This window comes from Neovison vison, chromosome 2 (genome assembly GCF_020171115.1).
Source record: "Neovison vison isolate M4711 chromosome 2, ASM_NN_V1, whole genome shotgun sequence".
In the NCBI taxonomy this organism is placed as follows: Eukaryota; Metazoa; Chordata; class Mammalia; order Carnivora; family Mustelidae; genus Neogale; species Neogale vison.
In genome coordinates this window covers 183852072-183869103 of record NC_058092.1, presented here as the reverse complement: position 1 = coordinate 183869103, position 17032 = coordinate 183852072, and the positions used below count along the sequence as shown (strand labels likewise).

At 51.1% G+C, this 17032-nt stretch overlaps 1 protein-coding gene across 2 annotated transcripts in view; it reads right to left on the bottom strand.

The window, feature by feature from the left end:
• TSPAN15 (tetraspanin 15) overlaps window positions 1-17032 on the bottom strand; it is a 48786-nt gene that overhangs the window by 22051 nt on the left and 9703 nt on the right. The gene's annotated exons all lie outside the window — the stretch shown is intronic.

The following is a 17032-nucleotide window of genomic DNA, read 5'->3' as shown; positions in this document are numbered from 1 at the left end:
GCTGCCCTGGGATCCCACTGTAGTGCCCCGACTGGCCCCTTTGCTCATTCTCCACCCAGAGTGACCAGGCAAACCCTTACAGAGCAGGCTGGTTCTCTGTGTGCTGAGAATGAAAGCCACAACCCTAAGCACAGATGACAGTCCCACAGGACCTATCTGAGCTCACCTCTCCCTGCCTTCCCTCCCTCACTCGGCTTTTGCAGCACTGGGCTCCTTATTGCCAGTGGAACACACTAAAGGCACCACCCCAGGGCCTTTGCTCAGGCTGCTCCCACTGCACAGACTGCTCTTCTTCCTGACATATCCACAGGGTTCACTCCCTCAGCTCCCTCTTGTCTTGTCTTTGCTCAGTTGTCAGCTGCTTTGTGAGGCTTTCCCTGGGGCCATCTTATTTAAAAGTAGAAAATCCTTCCCCCTGAAACTGCTGATCCCATTCCCCACTTTATTTTTCTCTTCTGCCCTGACCAGTATTCAACAGGCTGCTTTTTTCTTCTGCTTTATAATTGTTTGTCTTTCCCCGTGAGACTCTAAGCTCCATTTCAGGAGGGATTTTCCAACTGTTTGGGGTATCTCCAGCATCAGGACAGTCTTGACACTTAGGAAGAATAGTCAGGGCTTACAATCCATGTGTACTGAGTGGATGTGAGCCAGACATCCACTTGGGTCTGAGTCTGACATTGTGTACCCCTTCTCCTGCCTGTCCAAGGATTCTGAGTTTCCCTGACACAATTCCTGAGGGCAAGGACACATCACTAGATACGCTGGGCTTCCCCACCAGGAGATGGTGGTGTGGGACAATAACCAGAGCCGCAGCGAGGCTAGCTAAGGTCCGAGCAAAGGAAGTGAGGGGTAATACCGACAGGATGTTGGTGAGATATACTAGAGTCAACAGCCAGAACACCAAGGAGGCTGCCTCTCCAGTTCCTTAATGGCCTTAAATTGGTTCTAATGTGCCCTCCAAATAGATGCCCTTGACTTCCTTCTGAAGAGCACTGAGATCATCCTGGGGAAAGGGAAGTGCCTGCTTTTTCCGAAGCTTTGACAAGTGGCCAGGATGCCAAAAGTCAAACAGAATGAGCTTACTTAGAAAAACCGGATAACAGAGGATGGCCAGGAAGCTGTCCCCCCGGGACAAGTTGACTATATCAGGAAAACCATGCAAGAAATGATGTCATCGAAAGTACCCACTTGAAAAAAAAAAAAGTACCCACTTGGGTGAATGTTTAAATTTATAAGCCAGAACACACACACACTCTCTCTCTCTCTCTCTCTCATGAAACTTTCTACAGGAAAACGGTGACCCCAGAAAGTAAAGTCTACCTTTGACTGAGCTAGATTGATCAGAAACTATCTGGTCAGTTCACGCTCCAAAACCCAGAACAAGGTGAGATCATTGTTCAAGGCTGGCCTAAGCCCCGTGCGTGCCCTAGAACAAGACTAAGCAGCTGAAAAACAGTCCCTTCTGGCCTTTCTGAATTACCGGACTTCTAAGGAATCGCTCGCTCAACCCTAACCCTGAACCAGACGCGGAGCCCAGAATCCCTCCACCCCAAAGCTGAAGATCATGGTTAAAAAGGACCCCACACAGACGGACAGACGGACAGATGGAAGTCTTGAGAGCGCAGGCAGGGACTGAATTAAATATGCAAGGACACAGCGTACATGCGGGCGACAGAGGAGGGGTTTATCCTCTGGGTGAAGTGTCATTCTTATGCTGTCACTAACCCAATGAGATTACATCATAAATTTTCAAAACTGATTCCATATACTTCTGAGAATTTTGTGCTTCCCGTTTTAAAGAAAAAAAAAAAAAGTCTTCTGGGCAGGAGAGCCCTTAGCCTCTGTCCCTTGCTCATGCCTGCCTAAGGCTATGCTTCTGGGCTAAGGTAGCCTGCTTTGGAAACCACCTCCAAAACACCAAAGCAGAATTGACCCCAGCCCTCTCCATAAAGGCATAAAGTGGCTTCTTCTATTTTTACAAGCTCCCTAGAGCCCCGGGACCCACTCCAGGATGGCCTTGCCCACAGGAAACGATACTTCCTTTGGTGTGCTCTCCTTCCTGGTGCAAAGCATTGCATTTTCCTTGCTTGTCAGCCTTGCAACATTCCCAGACCACTAAAGCCACAGGAAATACTCCTGTGGCAAAAGCATCCCGCCTCCCCCCGCACTGTGAAAACTGAACCATCACACACATGTTTCTCCTGGTCCAGCCCGACAAGCCCCGAGGGACACAGAACACACTGCTCTGGGCTCCTCCCTCAAGAGCTCAGGGGGCCATGGGCATGGGGAGAGGCAGCTGTACCCCTCCCAGGAACTTCAACATTTCTAATGATATTTACATCTTCGATGACATCAGTTTATGTTTGCATTTGAGTATAAAATTAACTGTCAGGGTGAGCATTCAATCCCACCCAGAACTCACTGCTAATTATAGCCTTTCCCCAAGGCTGGGGGAGACCACTCCAGTCCCAGCCAATAGCAAATGGCCCATTTGTCTTGCAACTTCAGCTAGACAGGGCTGGGAGGGAGAGGTGGGCGGGCACATGGCCATGCCCATCTGGAGCCAAGCAGGGAATGCCCCTGGCAGCCCCCAGCCCAGGCCCAAAGCCCCAGGGTTTGCAAACCTTGTGGCATCTTCAACAAGCTGCTCAGGAGCCCTGTGGCCCAGCATAAACCAGCCTGAAGGATCCTGTGGAGCCCTCCAGCTAGGAAGCAGCCCTTCCTCCCCTACAGGGATAGGCCCAGCTTCATAGGGATGCTGGAAACAGGAGGCCCTGGGAGGCATTCCAGCACCTGTGTCTCCTCCTCGAGGAAGCATCTGGCCACCGGTCTGCTGGCTCATCCCCAGCTAGGGCAAATCTCACAACGTTTTCACCCTAAAAGGCACACACTAGTCACCGATTATGTTCCAGACCTGGAGGTCATAGGAGTCACAAAACTAGATAGGGGTAAGACTGGCATAAGATAGGGGTCAGAGAGGCTGGAAATGACCTCTACAGTCCGATGGATGGAATTCGGCAGGTCTTTGAACTGGGAATGGAGAAAAAAGTTGTATCTTTACTTTTGCTAGCCTCTAGCTGAAATGTTTCTGACACCAAAAATGTGAAGATTCCCTAGTCTGTGTGGGGAAGCAAGCTGCAGTTCCTACCACAGAGAGGGGCAGAAGGAGCTGGGGATTCAAAGAAAGGGGAGGGGGAGACAGGGAATAGAAGGAAATCAGGGTGGGCTTCCTGGAGGAGTCAGTGTTTCCTGGAAGGTCCCAGGAACTGCTTCATTCTGGAACGAGTTCATGAGGCACTTGAGGCTCCAGAGTTCTCTGTCGGGCCCCCAATAAAACACCTTCCTGAGTTTCTAGCTTTTAAAGAATGTAGGAACTCGCTTAACTCCAGGGCCCCAGAGAGACTAAATCAGATGGGGTTGGCAGGGCTCCTACATCCGGACCTCATATCCATCAGCCCTTCTGCCCCAGCCCCATCCTGCCTGTGCCTGGGCAGATGGCCACCCCTCCTTGGCATGCCCATACCAGCTTATGTCCTGCACAGAAGGAGAAGCAGCGATGAGACAAGAGATAGGAGCTGGCATTCTGGGCCTCCATTATCAGCTCAGTGTTCCTGGCCATGTCTCCTTTGGGGCTCATTTGTCACCTGTGAAATAATAAAGCCCGCTGCCATTTACTGAGAGATGATGTCGCACAGGAGCCCGCGAATGCTAGACCCGCATCACCCTCCTTAACCTTCGCACCCCTCCCACACCCAAGAAAGGACTGGTCTCATGTTCCAGGCCAGGCGCTCATCTAAACCAAGGGACCCAGAGTGTAGGAGAGGCAGAGTCAGGATTCCCCACCAAAAGCCTGTCTGCCTGACCCGCCGCTAAGGTCTCCAGACAGGGCTTTCGAGAAGACCTGGAGAGAAGGGGTCCAAAATGTCCTGGCAAAATACAAAGTAATCACGAGCAGAGCAGTGCTGCCCGGGCAGGTGCTGCGATGATGCTGAGTCCCCTCTGCACCTGCCATGTGCGGCAAGCCAGCTCTTGAAATGTGACTTGTGTGCCCAAGGAGCTGCGTTTTTTTAAAAGGCTTTTTGTTTATTTATTTGACAGAGAGAGACACATCGGGAGAGGGCACACAAGCAGGGGGAGTGGGAGAGGGAGAAGCAGGCTTCCCGCTGAGCAGAGAGCCCAATGCAGGGCTGGAACCCAGGGCCCTGGGATCGTGATCTGAGCCCAAGGTGGACACTTGATGACTGAGCCACCCAGGCACCCAAAGAACGACATTTTTAATTACATTTCACTGTGATTAACTTAAACATGGCCACAGGTAGCTAGGGGGCCACTGTGTGGGACAGCACAGCGCTAGATGTCCCCCATTGGATGCTGTCCCTCGCCGCTCTCCACAATGCTCCTTACTGAAGCCACAGTGACCACCCTTATTTAGAAACCATGGCCCCTAATCATCCAGTCACTAGCTGGAGAGGGTTCAATTCATCTTCACTGACCTCATTTGGCAGAAAAGAGTCTTTTCTCCCATTTGGCCCAAGAAAGCTCATTTCATTGTCCCACTCCTCTTGCGCCCAAGGAAAACAGGTCCGGCCTGATGCAGAAGGCCCTGTCAGTGCTCCCAACCCAGACTGATAGGGGGTCTGCTCTGTCTCCTCCAGACCCACCTCTAGGGCCACAGGGCAGTTCCAAGCTCTCTGGTCCTAGAACCCAGCGCCCCCACCCTGGCCCCAGCCACTGCCACGGGCAGCCCATGCTTGCAGAATGGGCTCCTCCCAACTTCAAGTCAAAGCCAGCCCCGGGAAAGCAGCAGCTGCTGTCACCTGCTGCCAGCAAAGGAGCCAGTCTCTGGCCTTTGTCACCGGTAATTTGCTGTCAACTCTGCCCTGACCCTGAACAGGACTCCCTTCCTTTAACAAAATATGGACATCAGGTACAAAGAACCTGGTTAATTGCAGTCCTTGGTCCATGACGCTCTGTGACACAGCCCACTTTCACTTGTAATGTCATAAGCACCATTGACTACCCAGTTCTGTCCCCGCTGATCTGGCGAGACCCCACTGTCACACGCTAAGTTCCCACATATGCTTAGGTCTGTTTGTGGCTCCTTACTCCTCCCTCGATCAGTCCAGCAATCCCCAAACAAACCTTCCCACCCTGAAGTACAGCTTCAAAACACGTCTAGGCATCTGAAGGCCACGTCCCTTCCTGTCTTCTTTGGAAGTGGCTACATATCCTGGGACCTTGAGTCTCGCGGATACATTTTAGAGTCACCTAATCAAATTCCAAGAAAAAACCTGCTGAGTTCGACCGGGCCACACTGTGGCTCCCTTTGGGGAGGACCGGCATCCCTATCAGAGCCTCCTGCCCGTGAGCAAGCCTTATTCCTTCTTTGCATCTTCTTTATTATGACTTCTCTATGAACGGTGCTCTCCGTCCCCTTTGAGCTTTTTGGGCAGAAATGGGGAAAGGCCTCGGGAAGGCCGGAGGGCCCCCAGCTAGGTCCAGGAGTGGCAAATGTGGCCTCTGGAAAACAAACCTCTAGGAAACAAGGTGGGTACACCAGTCTGTTTTTCTTCCCCTCCTGTTGCTAACAGTTAGAGAAGCTTGATTTCAAAGACTCCTAAACGCACACAGCACTTTCCAGGCTATGCAAGAGCTGAGCTGGGAGGTCCAGCAGTCTCAGGCAGGGCAGAGAATGGAATTTCTAATCAAGAACTCCCCACATGTACCAGGCACTGTGGGTAAGAGCTGACCCAGCTGGGACTCTCCTGAGGAAGTTTGGGGGTAGACAGGTGGGAAGTGGTAAAACAGATAACTGATAAGGATATTCTGAGACAAGAGGCAGAATTACTTCCTCCTGGGACAGCAGAGCATGCCCCCACTAGAGCTAGGCCTAGAAGGCTGCAAGGGAGTTTGACTTCCCGCCACTGGGCCCTCCACGAGTGTAGGGACCACTGGCCCAGAGTACCTGCTGGAGGAGTGAATCTGAGACAGGCTCTTGCTTCAGAGGTCCATAAGCCAGAGAAGAAACTCTGGTGATGGCCTTCTAGAACTGAGCGTTCCAAGGCCTACGGATCCGTGACTTGTGGTTCGTCTAAAAACAGGGAAAGAGCCAAGGGGAAGAGGAGAGTCAAGAGCAGCCACAGCACATCCCTCTCCCTGGTTTTCTTTCGCCTCCTTCTCCAGACCTCTCACTCCCGGACCCCTTCACTATGTCAGAACCAAGAAAGCCAGAAGCCACCCCCCAGGGCTGTGTTCCCAGGGCATCTGAGTGATTATCTTCCCAGATCTCCTCCAGGGGTGGGCTCATTAACAGGCCCATCAGCACAAGAAGCCTGGAATGCATCCTGGGTGGGTGGGCCTGGCACTGGGGACAGGAAGTCCCCCAGCTCTGGTCAGGGCAGGCAGTGTCCTGGGCCTATGGATGGAGCTCTTGCTGAGAGGCGAGGAATGGGGTATGGAGACTGGGATCTGGGCTTGGGGCTCCTCAGAAGGAAGAGCTCTGGGTCTGCGGGTGCTTCCTGCTCGGGTACCCACTCGGGAGCATACCTTGGGTCAAACCACCACTGGTTACCCTCTGCCTCTGGCCCAAGAGTGCCTTCCCCTGGAGCACACAGTGTCCAGGGACCGCTGTCACTCTCCCACTCGGGGCTGTGGGCTGCTGGCAGGAGTAGGGAAAGTGGCCGGGCATCCCCACCTCTCGGACCTTTTAAAAGGAGACACAGGCTCACAAGGGTGACAAGAGGGCTTTGTCCTAGACATCGGCCTCCAGTGCAGGTCCCAGGAGTCTTTCAGAACATACATATGCTCACGAGGTACTGAGCCAGGAATCCCCGATTCTTCCACTGGCCTGGGGTTTTTCCCAGAAACAACCCAAAGTGAAGCCAAGAGGAACTTCAGGGATAGGGCTGGGGGTAGGTGGAGGCCTCCTGTGGTCTCACTTCTCCCTGACCTCTGGTCTGCTGAAAGGAGCACCTGTAAAGGAGGCCACTGCAGAGGCACCTGGGTGGCTCAGTCGGTTACACATCTGCCTTCGGCTCAGTCATGATCCTGGGGTCCTGGGATCGAGCCTTTCATCGGGCTCTCTGCTCAGTGGGGAGACCGTTTCTCTCTTGCCCCTGCTGCTCCCCTTGCTTGTGTTCTCTCTCTCTCTCAAATAAATAAAATCTTTTTTTTAAGATTTTTTATTTATGTATTTGGCAGACAGAGATCACAAGTAGGCAGAGAGGCAGACAGAGAGAGAGGAAGAGAAACAGGCTCAATCCCAGGATCCTGAGACCATGACCTGAGTCAAAGGCAGAGGCTTTAACCCACTGAGCCACCCAGGCACCCCTCAAATAAATAAAATCTTAAAAGAAAGAAAGAAAGAAAGAAAAGAAAAGAAAGAGGGAGGCAGCTGCCTGAACAGGAGTGGGTGGGGCGGGGAAGGGCAGTGGGGAGGGGAAAGAAGGATGAAGGACGGTCCCACATGGGTGCAGAGGGAGCAGAGGCCCCATGGCCCCCTCTTGCCAAGGGTCACCCCGCTGAGTTGGCCATATGTAAATCAAGGGCTGTCTCTACACTCAAGTGTTTCATGTTTCTTATTTTTAATGTTAGACGTAGTTTTTTACCTAAGAAAAAAATGAATCAAATTGCTTTTTTTATATATGTGGCCCTTGCTTCATCTTTTCCCCCTTTGCTCCTGAACTGGAGCTGGAAGCGAGAGGGAGCAGTCAGACCTCAAGCATCAGTGCTGGCATGTGTGGAGCCTTACAGAATGCAAACTGCCTCAACTCCTAGAGCTCAGGACTCAAAGAGCTCAAAGGACAAAGGGGAAAAGGAGTAGTACCATACATTGGAAGGAGCCTGGGGGTGATCCTAGTCTATCACTAGCTCCCATGTGACCTTGGGCAAGCCCCTTTCACTCTCAGCCCTCAGTTTCCCCATTCCAAAAGGGTGGGGATTGGCTACAAGCCCTGAAATCCCTTCACTGTTCCAGAAGTACATGGAAATTCCTAGGAGGCCAGCCCCACCTAGAATCCAGGCCACCAGCAGAAGGAGGGTGGCCCGAACACCCCTTTCCTGGGATCCCCCTACTTTCCTACCTGGTGCAGAATGTCACGCTTCAGCATGATAAAAAACCCTACAGGGGACAGAGGTGCCCCTCCCACCCCAGCCTCCACCAAGGCGCACCGCCCCCCCTCAGCACCGTCTCCTACAGCAACAGTGGAAAGGACACCAACTGTTTTTTCTGGAAATAGTAAAGGAGTAAGGGGCTGATACCCACCTGCCAAAACTCAGCTCAAAGCCCTCCTCCCCTGGGAAGCTTTCTAGATCACCCCAGCTTCAGGGATCTCTCTCCACTTCTGATCACCTATGAAATCAACAATGGGAAGCCCTCACCAGTACTGTTATTCATGGTATTAATTACGCCCATTGAACAAATAATGCCAGGTGTTTATTACCAACTGCCTGCAGGGCATGGTGGCAGGACCCAGAAACACACACCCCATCTTTGCCTTCGACAACTTCAAAGTCTACAGATGTCTTAGTTCCACAAGTTCACGGGATATTTGGTGGCTTAGCTCCCAGACCACGCTCTCCCCCACAGAAGCCATATGAAAAGTTCTCGGGGCCCAGGCTGGACCACAGTAACCTGTTGAACCACAGTGTCCCTAAAGCGGGATGCCATGCAGAAGTTTCTGGTGTCTGAGAAATGTTATTCCTCTTTACTGTAAAGATATAGTACTGTTCTAACACTGACATCTTCAAATAGAGGCCAGAAACCATGTCCCCCCACCTTTAAAAGCACTCTGCTCCAAGTACAATTCAGCGAAAGGGGAGTGTCTCTTCTGAATTCCAAGGTAGAGTTCACCAATTCAACATACATTTATTAAAAACTATTATATACCAACCACTGGGCCTAATGAGATAAGACCTAGTTCCTGCCCTAACGAACTCATTCTGATAAAGACATACCTGCATACCAGGAAATGAAGCAGAGTTAGGGAAACCCTGGGGGCAGAGTGTGCAGAAGGGTTGGAAAGGAGGAGACACTAACAGGAAAGACTGGTGAAATCTGACAAGGGTTCCTGGAGGAGGTGATGCTTAGCCGAGTTTGTTTAATGCATGGGATAGACAAGCAAAGATTTCTGAATTTCGGATGCCCGTGAAGGTGCCAGGGGGACAGCAGGTCCGCACAGCTGGAGCCAAGCACAGGTGGCTGGAGGAGGGGAGAAGGCCAGGCAGGCCCACGGAGGCCAGACCGCCAAGGCCAGGCTCTCAGGTTAAACCAAAATGTTCATTCATTCAACATCTCTTTACTGAGATGTTTACTGAGATTTACTGAGTGGACTTTTAAGCCAGTGGTCCTTAAAGTTTTTGATCTCAGGACTCCTTTTAACTCTTAAAGCATTTGGAGGACCCTAGAGTTTTTGTTTTTATGGATATCTATTAATTATTGACTACATAAGAAATTAAAACAGACATACTCTAAATATTTATTAACTCATTAGAAATAACAATAGACTTACATGTTAACACAAATAGCGTACTTTTGATAAAATATCTTCCCCCCACAAAAAAAAAAAAATGGAGTGAAAACAGTGGCATGAGGTTTGCATTTTTTTAAAAAGATTTTTTTTTTTTTTAATTTATTTGAGACAGAGAGAGCACATGAGCAGGGGTTGTGGGGAGAGGGAGAGGGAAAAGCAGACCTCCCGCTGAGCACGGAGCCCAATGCAGGACTCAATCCCAGGACCCTGGAATCATGAACCTGAGCTGAAGGCAGACGCTTAATAACTGAGCCACCCAGACGCCCCTGAACTTTACAGTTTTGCAACAGCGTGTGACTGACAGGAAGACGTCTGCACCCTCCTAGCTGCTCCTTGCTGGGTCTGCAGCCATCATCACCGCCCCATACCCCGAATACCCCCACTGAGCACACCAGGATGACAGCGGGGAAGGCAAGCAACATCTTGGTATCACTATAAAAAGAGGCCTCCAAATGGTTTTGACTTCAGGAACCCCTTGGAAGGATCCCCCCAGGGATGGCTGGAGCACACTCTGAGAGCAGCTAATTGGGGAACAAGAGGCGGTGGGGGGTGGGGGGCGGGGGAGACACAATTATAGCAGCAAACCAAATACACAAGTCCCAGCTTTGGGGGAGTTCAAATTCTAGCTGGGGAGAGACAAATAAGAAGGACACAGTATGTCACGGTTATAAGTGTTATGAAGGAAATAAACAGGAAAGGAGGCTGGGAAGGCTGCGGGGGGAGACTGTCATTTTAAATGGCTTAGTCAGGGAAAGTGACATTTGAGCAAAAACTTGAAGTAGGGGAGGGCTCCCTAACATCCACGTGATGTACGGACGAATGTTCAAGCAGCTTCCAAGACCTTGCAATGTGCTCCTGTGCTCACAGAAGAGCATCTGTGGGGTGTAGAAGATGAGGTCAGAGGGCAGAGGCAGGGCAGAACAGGTCAGGTGGAGCCTGGGAAGCCACTGAGAGGACTGGGACTTTTGCTCTGAGTTCACAGAAGGCGGGCAGGTTTACAAAGGAACCTCTGACCAACTCTGATATTTAAAAGAGTTACTGGGACTGACTGTTGTGCTGAGAACAGACTGGGGGCGGGTGTTGGAGGCACAGAGGGAAAGCAGTCAGGAATCTGCAGTCCCCCCAATGCCAGGTGGCAGTGGCCTCGCCCAGGGTGGGCATGGGGAGGGGGAGAGAGGAGGCAAGACCCGAGCTATATTTTGAAGTAGCAATAAGGAACTAGCTGAAATAATTTAAGGAGGGAGTCACACGCTCAGATTTGCTTTCAAAATTTAAGGAGGGAGTCATACGCTCAGATTTGCTTTCAAAAGATCTTTTGTGGGGCACCTGGGTGGCTCATTGGGTTAAGTGTCTGCTTTGGCTCAGGTTATAATCTTGGGATCCTGGGATCAAGCCCCCCCATCAGGCTGCCTGCTCCATGGGGAATGTCCCTCTCCCTCTCCCACGGCCCCTTCCCCCGCTCATGCTCTGTCACTCTCTTTCAAATAAATAAATAAAATCTTAAAAAAAAAAAGAAGTCCTTTCATCAAAGAGAATATTCCCACACTTGTCATCCAGGGTCATCCCACACTTGTCATCCAGGGGAAATGCATGTTGACAGTGGAGGGGGCTGGCGGGCTGGCTTGGCAGGGCCAGCAGCGGGGTGGCCAGACATGATCTGCCTCCGAACGAACGTGGCATCCCGGACCTCCTGCCACAGCCCCAGGTGGCGCTTGTACCAGAATCGTGTGGCTGGAGCGCAGGGACGAGGAAACCAAGAAGCGGGTCCAGAGCGCTGGCCTCTGCCGGTCACTGGCCTGGAGCTGTCAAAGGAATCACGGGCAGTGCGGACGGACTAGACTGAGGGATTCCCGAGATGCGTCACGGCCAAAGCCAGTGTGTGAACCTCAAGGGCATCCTGGTTGAGTAAAGGAACCACCCCCAAAGACATCTGGAAAACAACTGCATAGGAACCACATAGGAGATGAGGTTTTAGTTTACGGAGATTTTTTTTTTTTTTTTCTCACAGAGAGACAATGGTAGCGTGTGGGAGAACGCCTTTTTTGGAAAGCTGAGTAGCTGAGTGCTGGAGTATCTAAGGGTGAGGTCACAGTGCCTGCAGCTTTCCTTCGGCTCAGCTGGCAGAAAAGTGTTGTATTGAGAGAGAGAGAGGGATGAGAAAGAGAGAGAGATGTTATACGAGATGCTAACAATTGGTAACCAAGGTATGCAAGGTGTTCTTTAAGCTCTTCTTTCAACTTTTCTGTGGGTTAAAAAAAAAATTTTTTTTTTCCAAGCTCATTTCCCCTCTCGCAACTTGATTTCGGAACTACAGATTTGAGGATTCTTGGCAACCAGGGTTCTCCGCCTTGCAAGAGAGAAGGGCCTCTCCCGCCCCACGCCAACCACCCTGGGAGCATCAGAACCAGGGAACTGGAGATTGCTTCCCACATACCCGTGGGCACACTCACTTCCCTAAAACCTGCTCATACACAGGGCTGTTTGTGGAGCGTCCACGACCAACAATGCCTGGGCATGTGGGCAGCCAGCCCTGGCTTGTGCAGCTACCTCCAGTGCCTCCCCCAGGGCCTGGCACGGGGCCCAGCCCCGTGGATGGTGGTGATCCGGGGTGGACACTCGGGGAGTCCCCAGTCTGGCTTCCAATGGGACGAAAGCTCCTGCGGGCCCCCTCCACGCCTGGATCACATCAATATCCAGTCCCAGCCAGCCTTCCCCTATCCACTTGGTGAACTTCCCTAATAAGCAAGGAGAAGGCAAGGTCCCAGTAGGGCGATTGGTGGATCAGGCAAAGGCAGGCAGGCGGGTGACACACAACTGTCCTCCCAGGCCTTCAGAACAGACCACTCACGTTTCAGATGGACTGGGACCTTTTTTGTCAAAATGAGATTCAGGAACTGTGCAGGGTTGGATCCTGAATTTTTTTTTTTTAAACGCACTGTGAAAAATATTTTGGGGACAATTGGAGAAATTTTAATATGGACTTTGTATTTCCCTAAGCTTGAAAATGGTAGTTATAGTCAAGGATGTTCTTTTTTTCTCTCTTTCAGAAAAAGGATCCTGGGATATTTGGAGTGAACTGTCCTAATGTCTGCACCTTTGGCCGAATGTTTCGATTCTGCTCGATGGCCATCTGAGATGTCCTTGTTTCTTTCCTTCGTCTTCTCTCTATTCTAATTTTTTACAATAAAAAGTTGAGAAAACCATCAAGATCCAAGCTCCATTTTTCCCAATAGGAAGACTGTTTACAGGTCCGAGCTTCCCTTTGGCCTGGGAAGTCTCTGTGGCCACAGCCAGGGGCCTGCTCACCAGAGGCCGGGGGCAGGGAGCTTCCTGCGGCCTGGGATTAATGCCCTCACCAGATGTCTCGCTCACTGCTAACCGGGGCTAAATATAGGTTATAACAGAAACCTACCAATTATACATCCAAGAAAGCCTACTAGAAACAGGACCCTGAGGCTTCCGGACACGCTCCTCCCTGTGCACGGGAGAGAGGCCTGGGGGATGGCAGAAGGGGATGAATTCCATCCTCCTCTGCTTTCAGAAAATTAGCACGAAAGAACACACACACAGCAAACCAACACGATGCCACCTTGGTGCCAAGTGTCAGCTGTGGGAGGAGGTAAAGGCCACTGGACCACCACTAGCCGAGGCTGGGCTGGTGTGACGTGGCCGTGAGCTCACGCTGGCTGGAGGCCCTGCACCACTCAGGAGCTGTGTGACCTTAGATAGGCCACTTCCCTCTCTGAGCATTGGTTGCACTGCCATTAACCAGAAACGCTAACACCTGCCCCATGGTCCTCAGAGGATCCTGGGAGATGGGGAAACTCCTTTGTAAGGTACTGTAAGGTACTGTAACATGGAGTGAGAATCCCCATTTCTTTTAAAGCCAACAAAGACCATGTTAAATGCCTACACGTGACCAGGAGGTGCTATTGCTTAAGTAAAATAATATATTTTAAAATAAAATATTTTGTTAGTATTTTATATTTGTGTATTATATATAATATTTCATATCATATTTAATATTTTATATTATATATAATATTTCATAATATATTTAATATTTTATATTATATATAATATTTCATATCATATTTAATACTTTATATTATATATAATATTTCATATTTTATTTACTATATTATATATATAATATTTTGTATTATATTTAGTATTTCATATTATATGTTATATAAAATAAAATTATTTAAAATAAAATTATTTAAAATAGAATTTAAAAATTTCTTAAATTGGCTTTTTCTTAGTAAAATAAACATAATCCTGACCTAACCCATCAATATCTATGAAATCATAGATTTGAGAGAGTAATAATTTTCTTCCACACATATCACACTTCATGCATATCAGTTAAATTATAAAATGTCCCCCCAGGGACCACCTCAAAGCCTCTTGTGAACCGCCAGGAATAAGCAGATGGACGGGTCTCTGGCCCAACCCCCTTGCTTGGCAGATGGGAATGTGAGACCCAGATTGAGGCTGTCACTCCCATGAGATCACACAGGATCTTAGCCATTGGATAGCAGCTATGACCCGGGTCTCCAGACTCCCAGGCCAGTGCTCCCTGCACCACAAGCTGTCCTCTCTCATCAGGAACAAGAGTTCTCACGTCCTGGCATGCCCTCTCCTGAAGGAAAAATTAAAAGGACACTGATGGACACCGAAGGACAAGGATGCCAGCTCCATTTCTGTCTTCCTGCAGTTCCAGAAAGCCGGATGTCGATCTGGGTCCCGGCACCCTGTGCCACTCCCAGCCTGCTACCTCCTGTCCCACACCAGGCAGCAGTCAGCTCACCTCCATGCAGGAGCCTGGGGCCCTGCCCTGGGAAGCTAATCCCCACACCCAGAGCCTTGCTCCTCTAGCAGAGCTTCGGGGAGAACTGGAGGGCCCCCAAGTGCCTCAGAAACATTAGATGGCTGCCTAAGTAACCAAGCCAATGAGCCAACAACCCCCCCAAAACAGCCCAAGTCTCCAAAAGGGAAACTGACCCCTGAGACAGAAAGGAACCAAGGGAGAGTGACGTTGGGCACTTCCTTTCAAGTTCCCTAACCTCTCTGGGCCTCTCTTTACTTCAGTGTAGTATGGGACAATAATAATGAGGCCTCTTTCTGTGGCTTACCAAGTAAATGAGAGAATGTCTAGCATACAGAGGGAGGGCTCATTGATTGTTAGCTTTAAAAGGACAAAACAGGAGGATCCAGAAGGCACGAGCAGACTGGACAGAGGGCAGCATGGCAGGCTTCCCAGATGCAGAAAGTTCAGTTCTGAGAGAGGCCAGCACCAGAGGAGTCCACAGGGGAGAAAGAAGACAGGGACAAACAGGCCCTACCGCTGTCACAGGGACTGAGGGTCCCTGAACAACTCCTGTCCTCCTCTTGTTTCTGCTCTGATCATGGGTCCCCCCTTCTCGAGGATGGAAAGAGTCAAGTGGCCACTGTCATCTCTACGGGGAGCCCAGAACCCAACTGTCTGTCCACTTCTCCCTCAATGTCCCCACCAGAGCCTCCTGAGAGCTGCTGGCCCACCCCACCCCCATCACAGAATGTCTGCAGCTTCCCTGAGCTCTCTGCCAGCGCCCAGTGAGTGACAGCCTCTCAGGGGACAGGGCTGGCTCCTCTCTCCCCGAAGACCAGCACAAGGCCAGGCAAACAGTGATCCTGGGGCAAAGGTTAGGCAGAACCAAGCCGGAGGCTGAGTTCTAAACTGCTATCTCTGTGGCCCTACAGGGACCATCCCTCCCCGCTGCACAGATGGCCACACAGCAGGCCTCTGTCCCCAGGAACAGCGGCAGTCCCATTTACAGGGTGGACCCCCATCCCCCAGACGGAAAGGCTAACCCGGGGGGAAAATCACCCAGCGGTACTCATCGTCCCCTCCAAACAATGGGCGTTGTTCCACGGACCACCGAGTTTGAGAACCAGAGGCAGGTGCCGTGGGGTCTGGCGGATTTCCTCCCCCTGAAAGGAAGGGGTTGCGCCAGGTGCCCTCCGTGGCCCTTGAAGTTTGGCCCAGCTGGAAGTCCAAGTCACAATCTCCCCGTGCCACGTGCCAGGTGACACTCTGGTTCTGAAAGGCTGAGGGAGAACCCCAAAGGTTTTATGCCCCGTTTGGCGTGCAGTTTCAATGAAACTGCTTGTAGAACCAGGAGGTCCTTCCTGAGAGCTAGCTCCCATTCCCCTCCCGTGTTACACTCCTTCCGTCCGGCTTTCCTCTAGGAGACCGTGGAGAGCACAGCCGGCGGGGGCGGGGCGGGGAAGGGGAAGGGGCGGGGAAGAACGGTAGGCCTCGCCCCACGCCTGCCCTGCTCCGCCCCCAAGCCCCATCCGGGTCTCCGCAGCCTTCAGCACCGCCCTGCTCAGTGGGACCCTGCCTCAGGGAGACAGCCTCGTGGAGCACGGGGGGGGGGGGGGGGGGCACTTACGTGTGTTCCTTGAAGCTGTCTTCAGAAACCCCGAGTTTGCTGAGGCTACCCCGGAGCAGCTGGGTGCCTTCCAGCAACAGCCAGTCTGGAGGTCTGAGGCTTCTCGACCTCCAGGGGCTCTGGGGGAAATCCTTCCCTGCTTCTGCCGCCTTCTGGTGCCTCATTTGCCTCCGCCTCCATGTGGTCCTTCCCTCTGTGTCTATCCCAAAGCTTCCCCTGCCTTTTCTTACAAGGACACTTCGCCTTCGATTTAAGCCACACCTGGGTGATCAGGATGATTTCATCTCAAAGTTAAGAACCTAATTATATCTGCCAAGACCCCTTTTCCAAATAAGGTCACTTTCGCAAACATGAACATACCTTTTTTTTTTTTTTTTTTTTTTGGTGGAAGGGTGGGCTGGGTGGGGTGAGGGTCCATCAGTCTGCTGCAGAGCCTAGTGGCCAGAGTCAGAAATCGAATTCCCATCCTTCCACTAACTTGTCACTTGTTCATCACCACGACCCCACACAAACACATCTCATCTATCTGGAACTGTTTTCCCATCTGGGAAATGGGGATAGGCAACTACCAGCCATGTCTCTCCTACAGGGGTCAGAACTGCAGATCAACGAGATCACAACCAGCATTTCAAACATCATGCCCATGCATCAGCAGTTCTCAAACTGAAGACATAATTTAGGGGGTTGGGAATCATCATAGCTCAACTCCCAAGTGTGAATCCCTGCCTCACAAAAATACCCTTCCGGTTGAATATAAACTTTTTAAGTTACAAGGTTAATACAGAGAAGTGTTACCTTTAGAACAGGTGACAGAATGTTGTAAAGATAACCAAAAGGAAAACAAAATTCTAGAACTTAGGGACCACCCCCACTCCCCAGATACATTCCAGTCCCCTGGAGAAGCCCAGCCTCCTGAGCGATCTCCCACATTCCCCAAGCTGGCAGTATCCCCGGCCCTTCTCACCTAGGCTGTGCCTGTAGACTCCCCTGTACCCTTCCCCGGACCCCAGCTAGCCCTTCTCTCTGGTCCTGGGACCAGCACCAGCAGCAAGCCTCTTCCAA